Here is a 12,588-nt window from a genome sequence, read left to right on the forward strand (position 1 = left end):
CTTGACAGGACAAAATATGTATTTAGAGGGAAAAATAAAAAGAGGAAGGAAAAAGCCTTGATGCTTTATGCCAGTATGAAAGTTATTCACGTTTCAGCAGCGCTGTTTTGCGGCGTAAAGACCGCAGTGAATTTGAAGAGTTCAAAGGGATGCAGCAGAAGTAAACCAAACTGATTTCAATCATGCCTGCAGGGCATTGATTTTTAAACACCTAAGCTCCGCTAGCATTTGGGTTCCCATTTGTAGGCAGGAAGTTTGAGAGAAAACATACGTGCTGCAGGAAGAGAGAGCTCTCTGGTACTTTCCAAGTCAGCATTTACGTGACTCAGGTTCATTTGGAGAAGAATAATTTATAGTGGTGTGAATAAATAATAGTGGTGAGTTCTAACTGTCCAAACACAATACATAATACCCTGGGAAAAATTCCTCTGCTGCGTGTTAATGACTGATTGTTGGCTTTTATGTTGTGAGCAACTGTAACAAGTAAATCACTTGAAAATAACTGACGTGCTCAGGTTTGTTTAAGCAGCACTTGTCGAACTGCATCTTCAAGCCAATGTGAGACGTAAGTTCAGCGTGCTGCTGCAGTCAGTGTGGTCTCTTTGCCTGCATATGTAAGCAAGCATGCAAGATCAGCTGCTGAATTTAAACAATCAATGGTTTAGCATGATTTGCATTGCACAGGATTGGCATTACATCAGTGTCTCTTCTTATGGAGATAAATACATTTAGACATCGGGTGGGTGCTTAGCTCATCTGGGAAGATCATCTGCAGACTAATTGTAAGAGCACTACTGAAAATATATTCCCTCATGCATTCAATTTGTGCATGGAGAAACATTTTCAAGCTGTCATTCATCACGCCCTGTTGACTGCTCCTCTAGCTGTATCCATGACATGTAAATGCTTCCTTTCTGCTTTTTCTTATTGCAGCTTTACTGAAATGGCTCTTCTTCTATTGTTTTTGTAATTGTACAACAAAGTGTTGTATGCTTCTCTCCCTGTCTACCACTGCTTCTTTCTTATATCAGAAAACCTTGACATTTCATCATGAAATGAAACAATCTAAAACGTTGTTTTCCTTTTCAATTGCATCTGTTCATCGGTACTGGCAAAAGGTCTTTTGAAAGATAAGGACTTGTTTCTATCTCTCTCTCAAAGGAAATCAAATGCTTGAGCAAGGTGGTAACTGGACATTGCAAATTTTCCCCTGCCTGGCGAAGCCTATATTGCTTGTGCTGGTTTTCTGGGTTTCTGCACAGGAAGAGTTTTCCAAGTTGTTTTCAGTGAAAAACAAACAACAACAGCAGCAAAAATAGTGCAAAGTGTAGTGACACAATTCATGGGAACAATAAAAATTTCTCTCTGTTCTACCAACTTTCTTATCCCAGGTGACAGTTAACGCATTCATCTGTCTTGAATGTCTCTTTGGCTGTCCTTGTCGTAATATCCAGGCACTGAGTTTTACAATTAAATGGAGCAGTGAAGGAAGGAAGTCTTCTCCCTTTTAATTTCTGTTGATAGGGACATAATTCCTTTCAATGTCACAAGTGAGATTTAGTATTTTCATTTCTTCCAACTACCTAAGAGAGCAGGTTTAGGTTTTGAATTGCATGATGTGAACAATTGCTCTTAGCTAGATTAAGAATCCAAACCCAGTTCATGGAGGCTACCAAAACCTCACCCAGGTATTGAAATGGGTAGCCACTGATTTGAAGCCAGTCTTGAAGTGGTGATGTGATTTCAAAGGTTTCATCTTTTATTACAGTTCTTTGAGCTTGACAGCTCTGTTGCTCAGCATTCATCTTAGTCAAATCTTCTTGCCTTTTTTGATCTTTTTCCTTTCTTTTGCATATCTTCATGGAAGGATGTACCTATCCAGTGAACCAAAGGGTGAAGCTACCCCACTGATAGTGGATAAGTGATTGTATCAGTGGATATAGCTTTACCTTGCTTTAATTTCTCACAATTTTTAATTGGGTTCTGTGTTGAGGAGTTGTTCTCTGTATGCATTTGTGCTCAGCTCTGATTACTTTGGATCCAATGCACTCATCTCAATTTAGTATTCAGTGAGCAATCCTCTGCTGGAGTCATGTGCATAGCTTCTTACCATCTGGCCTCACTATGGCTACTACTGGCCCAATGGAGTTTCCATGGTAGTCGATAGAAATTTTTGAAGCTGACTTCACAAAGCAATGCATCCAACACAGGAAAGAAATACATTGATCCAGAACAGGTACAGACAGAGCTCATCACTGAAGCATACATTGTCATGGTTTTGCCCTATTTATGTTGTAAGGGAAATGTGATCCCCACCTAACAGATGGGGGGATCGCTCTTCCCAGATTCATCCAATATTCGTACAGAGATGGAGAACTGTAAAACTGGGCCTTCTAAGCATCAAGTTAGCAGTTAACTTCTAAGTGTCAAGTTAACTCTGCTGCCACCCTTGAGAAAAGGGCTGTGGGATGAAAACAAGTATAAGGTAGAGAAAAAGCTATCTAACACAGCATTATATTCACAGATTTGGAACCAAAGGTATCTCCCTTAACAGACCTTTGCTGTGTTGAAAAACAAAACAAAAATCTTTTTAAATCATTCTCCTGTTATCATAGAATCATGTTATGTTTGCTTTAATACAAACATATATTTGATGCATGTGTGTGTTTGATTAATGCAAGTCCTTCATCATTCCTATAGCTTGTTCAGGAATCAGAGGATTAAAAAATTACATTGAACAAGGTTTTTAAATTAGCTGAAAGACTGTAATCAAGGGCAGAATTTGGTCTGGTAATTTGACTGTATTGCTGTACACTGGTAATACTAGAGCTAGCAGCTTCAGTCCCTTTGACCCTCTTAGAATTGAGACCAGAACCTCACCAGGAGAATGGGAGCTACGGTATTTCAAAGTTATTTTCATGGAGACTTTCTAACTATGATGTTTGTCTCCTCTCTTCAGTTTATTCTTTTCCTGTGTGTTAAAAACCACTTTCCCTCCTCTAGAGAGATTTTCCCTATCCCATGCCCTCTCTACTCCCAGCTTCGCTGACCCTCTTTTTGCCTTTCTTTTCACACAGTACACAATTTGGGTTGTTTTCAAACAAATGTGAACTTTTACTTTGTTCTGATTTTATTTGTGGCCTGAAAAACAAAGCACTTTAACTTGAAACAGACACTGAATTGCCTATGGGGGAACTTGCAAAGTATTGATGCTTGGAAAGTTCCCAAAAGAAAACAAAGCCCAGCAGTCTTGCCTTGTTTGTAGAGCTGATGGAGATCATTGACTCCTAAACCTTTGCCATCTCATTCTAACCAGCCCCCTAGAACAACAAATACATGGGCTATGTCAAACAGTTATGGTCTTCTGAATCATGAGCCAGACATAAGAGTGACATTTAGACTCTTCCTGTACATAAACATTAGTAGCTCAGTTTTGGGGCAGCTCTGTCACGCATAGCAATGCTGTGCTGATTTACTTCCACTGAGAATCCAGCCTGATATCCAGCAGTGAACAATTGAAATGATGGATCTAGAAAACAAAGCTCACTCCATGTGGCACGAAGTACCTCCTTAGGGGTTTTGTTTATTTCTTCCCAATGATATGCTAGGTGTTCCACAATCAAGGAAGTCATTTTTATATACGCCAGAAGTCTAATTTAGAAAGTAAAGCTGACAGGGCATGTTACAGGCAATGGGACCCAAGACCAGGCTAAGGAGAAGAGTGGGACTTCATAGTTGTGGTATGCCCAGGTCTCAGTGGCTCAGTACATGTGTGATTTGAATCAATTTGTGGAGCAAATGCAGGCCAGTGATGACACTTCAGCATTGATTCAGCTGAGAGAATGAAATAAAAAGCTGCAAGTTTAAGTATTTTTCTATGCTTTTGTTAAAAGGACAGCATTATCGCAAGCAGATCCTATAGTCTAAATGGTTTTAATGATAGCCTAGAAGAAAGCAGTTGCTCATTCAAATCTGAAAATTTTACAGTGAAATTTCATTTCATTGCTAAGGAAGTTGAACGTTTTTGCCCGCATCACAGGAAAATGTCACTCTTTATTGGTGCCATGTTGTACATATGCTTTCAGAGTTTAAACAGGGAAAACTTTGCAGCCTTAAGGGGAGTCCCACCTAGAACTTGCACACAGACACAGAAGAGGAAGAGGGCACCTCTAGATACAACATTGTCTAAAGGCACAGAGGTGGTGGTTGGGTTTTTTCCTGCTGAAAAGGGAACATAAATAGGGCTGCTATCAGAAATGCTATTTGTTTCTACTTATGTTTCAGAAACAACAGTAGTGTTTCCAGTGGTGATGCTGCTAAAATATGGAGATGCATCTCATGCCTTTGTAGTGTCTCCCATAGGAAAAAACAAAAAGGTGGTAATGCGGATTCTTTCCACTCTCAGTAGGATTTGCCACAAGTTAAATATGTGTGTTTGCTTGCCGGGCTTGGTTGTCTTACCTTGATCCCCCAGAATGGTTCATGCTTATCACAGAGCACTGTGCAGTGCAGTGCAACCAGTGTCCACTGTTCCAGGAGTGCCAAGCCTTCCAGTGGCAAGGGTATCTTCTGCAATGATTAGCTTGCATTTGAAGAGCTGCATGCTAAGGTGTAGCGCATATAAATTTGACTTGGAGCCTGTCAATCACACAGATTAGTGGGTATCTTGATCACAGGATACCTCTTCTGTTGATTTCCCCTTCATGCTTATCTACGATATGCTTGTTCTCTTTGTTTGGCTTTCCTTACCTTTCCTTCCTCCCCTCTCCCTTTTACTTTGCTATGCTTTGGACATAAGAAGTTCACCTATGTAGATGCAAATACTCATCGAAAGCAAACAGCATGTAATAGACAAGCATACTGAAGGAAATGGTTTATTATCTCCCACTTGTTGTATACAATAGATGACTTCAGTAAGAGATGGAAGACTGAAGACCTCATTTCTCCCTTGCGGCAGCATGGCTCTCTGGAGTGACTCCAAAGCAGGCAATGGAGCTACACTCTTGTAAACACTGACGGGTGAACGAAGATGCCAGCCCTGTGAATTCCCTCTCACAGCACCCTCTCTTCCACTGCATTATGCAAATGTATTACGTGCGTTTACTGCTCTCAGCATTTCTTTTTCAGGCCCCATCTATATAGAATTACTGAAGTCATCTAGGTAATAACTTGAAAGAAAATAGACTCATTCAGTGAAAGATGTTGAAATTGCAATCAGCCCTTGAAAGGGGGAGTGATATCAGGGACAAGTAACAGATGGTGGTGGTGCCTAATCTTTCAGCCTATTATTTTATCACATGGGGGTCTATGCCACAGAATTTCGTGCTGAAAATAAAAGCGAAATTAATCATTGTGTGACAATACGTTAGTTAAATAGCTCTGTTGCAGTGACATTTTCCTCCATCTAGAAACAATATGCAAGAGTATAGGCTCCGAAACAAGATTCAACTGCATGTGGGCTGTTTTTGTGGTGACAGACATCACATGACTTCAGAGGAAAAAGAGCCACCCCATTTAGTTTACATGGAGAAAATGAATTTTCTGGCTGTGTTAAGGAGTCTGTGAAAGGAAACCCACATACGAATACCCAATGGACTATAATAGGAAATGATACTTTCTTGTGGAATTGAATAGAGAATTACATCACATGCATAGGACTCTATAGGATGATTAAAAAGAGAAACTATTCCATTCTGTGTTATGCCAACAGTCTCTTATCTAGCCTTTCTCTACTGGAGGCAGGAGTGCTTTAATAGCTGCAGGCCTTTATAAGTAATCTGTATTCAACTGTAGTAAATATCTATAAATTTATGTATTAAATTCCTATCAAACTGCATGAGGTTTTTTTCCACAGGATAAATGCCCTAAGAGCAGCGGTAGCTATCCTATTTCTCCTGTAAATGTTTCCTGAAAATGCTGTCAAGGTAAGGTTATTTCTCTATTGATAAACCAGAACTAAAGGTACTAAACTAAGGTACTAAACTTCTAGTTAACTTCCTTGCTAGCTATCTTCTCTATAGTTAAATGTGGTAAGGAGAAGGAATAGCTCCAAAGCACTCCTGGTTCTATTTGACTACCAGCATGTGTTTCAGAACTCACTCAGGCTTTGCATGGCTGTATTAGGTATGATAAAATTGATTTTAAAAATAAATATTGGGCAATGCAGATTCACATATGGTCATGACAAGAGAAAAGAACAGGATAGATGGTTCATCTTGAGTGTGCTCCAAGCCCCACAGCCATACCCATCCATCAGCATGCAGAGAAAATCTCTGAGCAAAGATCAGGAATTGGCGTATCTGTCCTCTAAATATCTGACCATTTAGTTGACTCAAGTAGAGAAAGCCATTCTCAGAACAGAAGATGACTAAGTGGGCCAGTTGTGTTACTAATTTATAGCAGCTTGATGTGAACTGCGGCCAGGAAGTATTCAAATTATTCCTTGCTCCAGACATGCTTGCTCCCTTAACCAGCTGCTCACCCCTTTACCTAGCAAGCCATCAATAAATCCCTGCAGTGCTTCATCGTTGATGTTGCTGTCCCAACATGCCATGAATAGAAGGACACACATGATTAAGGAAAAGGCACTCTTATTCTCTGGACCCTACTGCTATGATTGCTGAGAAGCATAATCTCTTTAATGTTTTGTTCTTGTATCTGCATGGATTTTGCATATGAAAAGGAAGTAGATTTCGTGCTGCATTCTTAAAGCACAACTCAGGTCTGTAACAGGGGCCAAACCCTCTGTCACTATACTGTGTAGGATCCTGAGCTTGTTTTGCACAGTTTGGACTCAGCCTGACCATGGCTAATGCTCTGAAAATGCCATGGTCTGTAAGATTCTGCCAAGGCCAGGCTCACAACTGCACTCTAAATACAACTGTCATTAATGGTTTGGAGGCGCATGCCTATGCAATGGAGTTGGAGCAATCAGAAAGCTAGAGGTCAGAAGTCAGCCATGAAATTTTGAGAGGCAAAAGAAAAGCAGAGGTGAAGCCTTCATCTCTGAGAAATTGTTTCCCTTTGTATCCTTGATTCCATCTCTGCAGAAAGAGCCTTTTCCTGTGTGTGTATACTAGGGAAGAAATATGCACAATTTGCCAATATATTTCACGCCTGAAGTGCTGACAGAATTAATGTAGGGATCTATCACAATTTATGGTGCTACAACTGGCCTCAGTGAATGAGTTTCCCCTAGAACTTCTCCTGTGCCTCTGTCTTCCCTTTCTCTGAAGCCAGACAGAGGACATCTTTTAATCTGAAGTCTTCTGAGTAGGAAGAAATTTGGGAGAAAGCCCAAAGAAAAAAAACCATCACATAAATAATAATCAATGCTTAAAAAATTGTTCCAATTAGCCTAATGTTGTGGTTAGTGGTTAAACCAGACATGACTATATCCTCTTTTCATTTAGCTTTCTCTTAACACTGCTTCCTGTTTAACCTGGTGTGCTTGATCAGATTTTATGCTACTAATCGAGGCATAGACCAGGCACTGTCTTTCAGATCAAGGAGTTCAAGTGTGTTGAACCACAAAATGGCTCCCATTAAAATATTTGGAGAGAGAAGCTGTAAGATGATTCTAAAAAGTTTTTAGTGTTGCTTTTTTGTCTTGCATTCCCCAGATTAACACACTCTTCTTTTGGAGTTTCATAGAATAGCATAGTTAGGGTTGGAAAGGACCTTAAGATCATCCAGTTCCAACCCCCCTGCCATGGGCAGGGACACCTCACACTAAGCCATGACACCCAAGGCTCTGTTCAACCCAGCCTTGAACACTGTCAGGGATGGAGCGTTCACAACTTCCTTGGGCAACCCATTCCAGTGCCCCACCACCCTAACAGTAAAGAATTTCTTCCTTATATCCAATCTAAACTTCCCCTGTTTAAGTTTTAACCCCTTACCCCTTGTCCTATCACTATAGTCCCTAATGAAGAGTCCCTCCCCAGCATCCTTATAAGCCCCCTTCAGATACTGGAAGGCTGCTATGAGGTCTCCACTCAGCCTTCTCTTGCATTTCTGTTATCTCTATTCTGCTCATCAACATCAGTAATAATTTGACTCTGACTTCAGGTAGATGTGTAAGTATTTCTTATAATAATAATTAAAAAACCCCAAACAGCAGCTTGACAAACCTACATGGAATCCAAGCTTTACTTTCAATATAGGAAGGGAGACAATTTTAGCTGGAAGACATCATCTGTTTAGTACTCATCAACTTTCTAGACACAGTGACATTGAATACTTAAAATCATGATATCGCACAGAAAGTCTTATCTGCTGATCATACTGGGAGTCTCTTTCATTTCCTAATGGGACACTCAAACAGCATTGTGAATCTTTTTCTTGTATCTTTTGAAGGGCTTGATCATGCAAGCAGAACTCCAGAAAGTGTCTGCAGTAGTTGTCCTGGGTTCAGCAGTAGCAGTCATTTTTCTCCTTCTCAGTAGCTGGTGCAGTGCTGTGGTTTTGACTTTGAGCCTGGGAACAGCGCTGATAACACTGATGTTCTTAGTTACTGCTCAGTAATGTTTACTCTGACCAAGGACTTTCTGAATCTCATGCTCTGCCAGGGAGGAGGGGAAGCCAGGAGGAAGCAGAGACAGGACACCTGACCCAAACTAGCCAAAGAGGTATTCCATACCACAGCACATCATGCCCAGGATGTAGAACTGGGGGAGTTACCCGAAAGGGCTAGATCACTGCTCGGGTCGGGCTGGTATTGGTTGGTGGGTGGTGAGCGGTTGTATTCTCTTCCCTTGTTATTTCCTTTATCATTATTATTATTGGTGGTAGCAGCAGTGGTTTGTGTTATACCTGAGTTACTGGACTGCTCTTATCTCAACCCATGGGAGTTACATGCTTTCAATTCTCCTCCCCATCCCTCTGGGAGCAGGGGGGGAGGAAAGGTGGGGAGTGAGCGAGGGCTGCATGGTTCTGAGTTTAAACCACGACAGTGGTGCACTGAACCTTCCTGCTGGTTCCTAGAAAGCAGTTAGGAAGGAAAAGGAAATGTGCGAGCAGTTTGCTCAGATTTCAGTATAAGCCTGCCTATTGTGTTTGTGAAGCATAATGAATAGGCAGAAGCTGAAATTATAGTCTTATCATCAAAATAGACTGATTCAAGGTTTATATGCAGCTAATTGCTTACTACTTAACCCACTTTTAGCTGCATCCCCATACGCAGCCTGCTTCTGTCTTTAAATGCTTTCAAGTCAGTTGAGGAATATTGATGTGTTCCTCAACCCAGAAGCATGCCCAATTGTTGGGTCAGCTGTCAAGAAAGGCAAAACAGTCATTTGCACCAGGCTGCTTGCTTTCTTCCGTTTGATCAGATGACAAATGATTAATCAAAACTAAAGACTTCTTACAAGCAGGCAGTTCTCCGTATTTGGGAGTCCGCGTTGTTTAACCCAATGCGTGCTTTTTGTGAAGTATTGTTTGCCATTATTATGTATCATTTATCCAGTAGCAGCCCCTGAATGAATTAACTGAAACTCTACCTTAACTTGTATGATCAGAGTTTGTAATTCAAACAGGAACATTCAGGCCCTGTGTTATTTAGGTAAGGGAAGTTTATTGCTTCACATTTATAAAGCCTTGGTTCTCCTGTGCCTTATGATGACAGAGGTCTTTTACCAGCATGACCAGGTAGTTAACTCACATCCATTTCGAAAAGAATCCAGACAGCTTGAACATGAGATTACAGCTTTTGCAGCTCTATAAGCATATACTGTGACTTTCATCTTAATAATACAGTGAATTTGAAAGCCATTATGGACAGCTGGGCAGCTCCTAGAAATCAGTGAATCACTCTCAAAGCCAAACGAGTTTCACTTTACTGTGAGGGTGCTGAGGCACTTGGCACAGGTTGCCCAGAGAACCTGTGGCTGCCCCGTTCCTGTCAGTGTTCAAGGCCAGGTTGGATGGGGCTTGGAGCAACTTGGTCTAGTGGAAGGTGTCCCTGCCCATGGCAGGGGGTTGGAACTGGATGAACTTTAAGGTCCTTTCCAACCTAAACCATTCAATGATTCTCTGATTCATTTGTTAGCAGAGTTTGCTGAGGACTTGGCCTCTTCTGATTATTGCAAAGCAAGACATTCAGTGTGTTCTGTGATTCTGGAGCATGTTCTGATGATGGTTTCAAAGAAGCCTTCCTGACTTGCTCAGTCCATTTGAAACTCCCGACTGCTGAATCAAGAATGAATAAAGAAAACTAATGTGCACTTCCTTATTCAGCACTGCCATCCTAGAATGTTTGACGTTTGTCTGGGTGAATGGTAGTGACATTTAGATAAGAGGCCCACGATAGGTGACGTGGTTGCTCTCTGAAGGACCTGTATGCTTGTAAAATCAAACAGGTTGTCCTTCTCCTCGAGAGAAATAATGCTTCCATGTTTCCTATCAGTAAGGTACTTCTGCCTTGATAAACGCCTTTGATTACATCTCTCTATGAAAATGTGCTTAGTTAAAGGTTCAAATATCTCTTAGGAATTTGATCTGGGCAGCCAATATGTAGCTTGGCTCTGCAGAGATGCAAGCCATGGGGCAAAGGCTCAAGAAGTCTTTGCCTGCCTTCAACCTCCTCAACGTTTGTGCATGTGCACAATCAGCATTTGTTCTTAATGAGGTTATGGCTGCCCTGGAGCAAGGAAGCATGCTGGGTGGAGAGCCCAGCATCGGCACTCACACTGAGCGCTGGGGCTGGCTTTAGGCACTGTGACCCTTCGAAGAGTAGGTGCATTGCATTTTGAAAGTCCACGGTCCCTCAGGGATTCTGACCCATGCAGTGCGAAAATGAAAGATGAATTTTCTAAGCACGGGCTTGCTCTCAAAGGAGCACGAAGGTCAGTTTCACAGTACTGTGTGCAGCTACTGCAGTAAATCAGAATGGATTCCAAGGGCCTCCGGCTGTGTTACAGCTCTCCCGTTGTTACTCCTGGAATATTACTGGAGGGAAAGGCAGTATCTTACACAAGGGCCATGATCCTATAAATGTCGCTGCTCAGAGTCCACCTACAAGGAAGCACTTTTGGGATACAGAACTTCGGTTTCTACATCAGTAACCAAAATCTCTAGCTCTCTCTGGGTTGGCTTGACTGACTGCTGCAGATAAGAACAATGAGGGAAAGATCTCGTTTGCCTAAAGGCAGGATTTTTGTTGTTCCCTGTCTGAAATCATAAATGAATAGTTGCATGATAATTTACAGGGCTAGTTCAACGTGATGTTGCTTTTCATTTACCTCACTGAGTCCTGTTAATAGCATCTCAGACCTAAAACCTTAGTGCTTTAGCAGTCAAAAGTGCAAAAAAGCAACATAAGGAAAAAAAAGGCAATTAATTTTTCAAGACGAATCACAGTAGCAATAGCTTCTATCTATGTGCCTCTTGTGTTAATGTACAATCTGATTTTCTAATTTCAAATTCATTTTGGATCCTGCCTCTTTATGCTCTGTGAAATTTGTGGTCGTGACCTCTACTTCTTGCGTAATTACTGCTAATGAAGAGCTTAAAATGCCTCATTGAGTTGGAAAGCTATTTAAATACTTGTTATCCAGCTCATAGTCCAAATTCCCTATTGTCTTTGGTGTATTTTTGCATTGAAGGACAAGTTATGAGTGCTAACAGACTGGCTGCACTTGAGAATTGGTCCAGCTATCAACTACAGGTGGAGGCTGAACTTCATCCTAAAAGCAACCCATGCTCCCTTCGTTTGCTGAAGTAATATGCTAGCAAAGGCAAGATTTTGCAGAATGTGGGGAGGGGGAAATGGCATTGCTCCTCTAACCTCTCTTTCCCTTTTTCACCAGCAGTGTTGCCTTTTTTCTGCTTTTCATGATTCAGTCTCATATCCAAGCAATGAGAAATAAACAAGACACGCAGGCAAGTCTTTGTTGAAGCTGTCTTGGTTTACTGATGTTGTGCAAGGTTGAATGAGTGGAGGATGCGGCCCAGAACATTTTCTTTAGCTGTCCATGACCAAAACTGGAGCAAACTGAGTTTCTGTGGAGAGTTAAGGTTTGAGTCTTGGATCTATAGGTCTGACTTTCAAGATCTGAAAGCTTTACCTGGTTTTGTTTTTGTTAAAGGGGTGTTCAGACATAACCTCTTGGCTCTAAACCTGACGGAAAGAGAGTCTGAGTGGCTCACGTGCTTGAGAGTGGCCTTTGAGAGCCTGATCTGCTACCCTACAGGTGTCCTGTGTGCCCTTTGGTGTGCTGCTCCGTCTCTCTGCACCTAGTTTCCCATTTATTCCAAAGGCATGCTTCCCTGCTTCCGGGAGGACTGTGAGGATAGATAGATAACAGATCTCTGTAGTGTCTGAAGCCTTTCTGAACGGGGGTATTATAGAGAGGTGAGAACTGTTTGGCTGAAAGAAGCTGTAGTGACATGTCAGAAAAGCCCATTTTCTCGGCCTTAGTCCAATTGGGAAGCTTTTGATGTCTACACGATATAGGTAGGTTTTAGCATGGCTTCTGTTATGGATAAAGCATGCTAGTCTTGGTTCTGATCTTTTCCCAGATGAGAAGCTGGGGATAATGCTGTACCAGTGAGCCTTACTCATCCCATGTTTAGTTAGAAACTCAGTTA

Source organism: Psittacula echo (assembly GCF_963264785.1).
Source record: "Psittacula echo genome assembly, chromosome: 3".
Lineage (NCBI taxonomy): Eukaryota > Metazoa > Chordata > Aves > Psittaciformes > Psittacidae > Psittacula > Psittacula echo.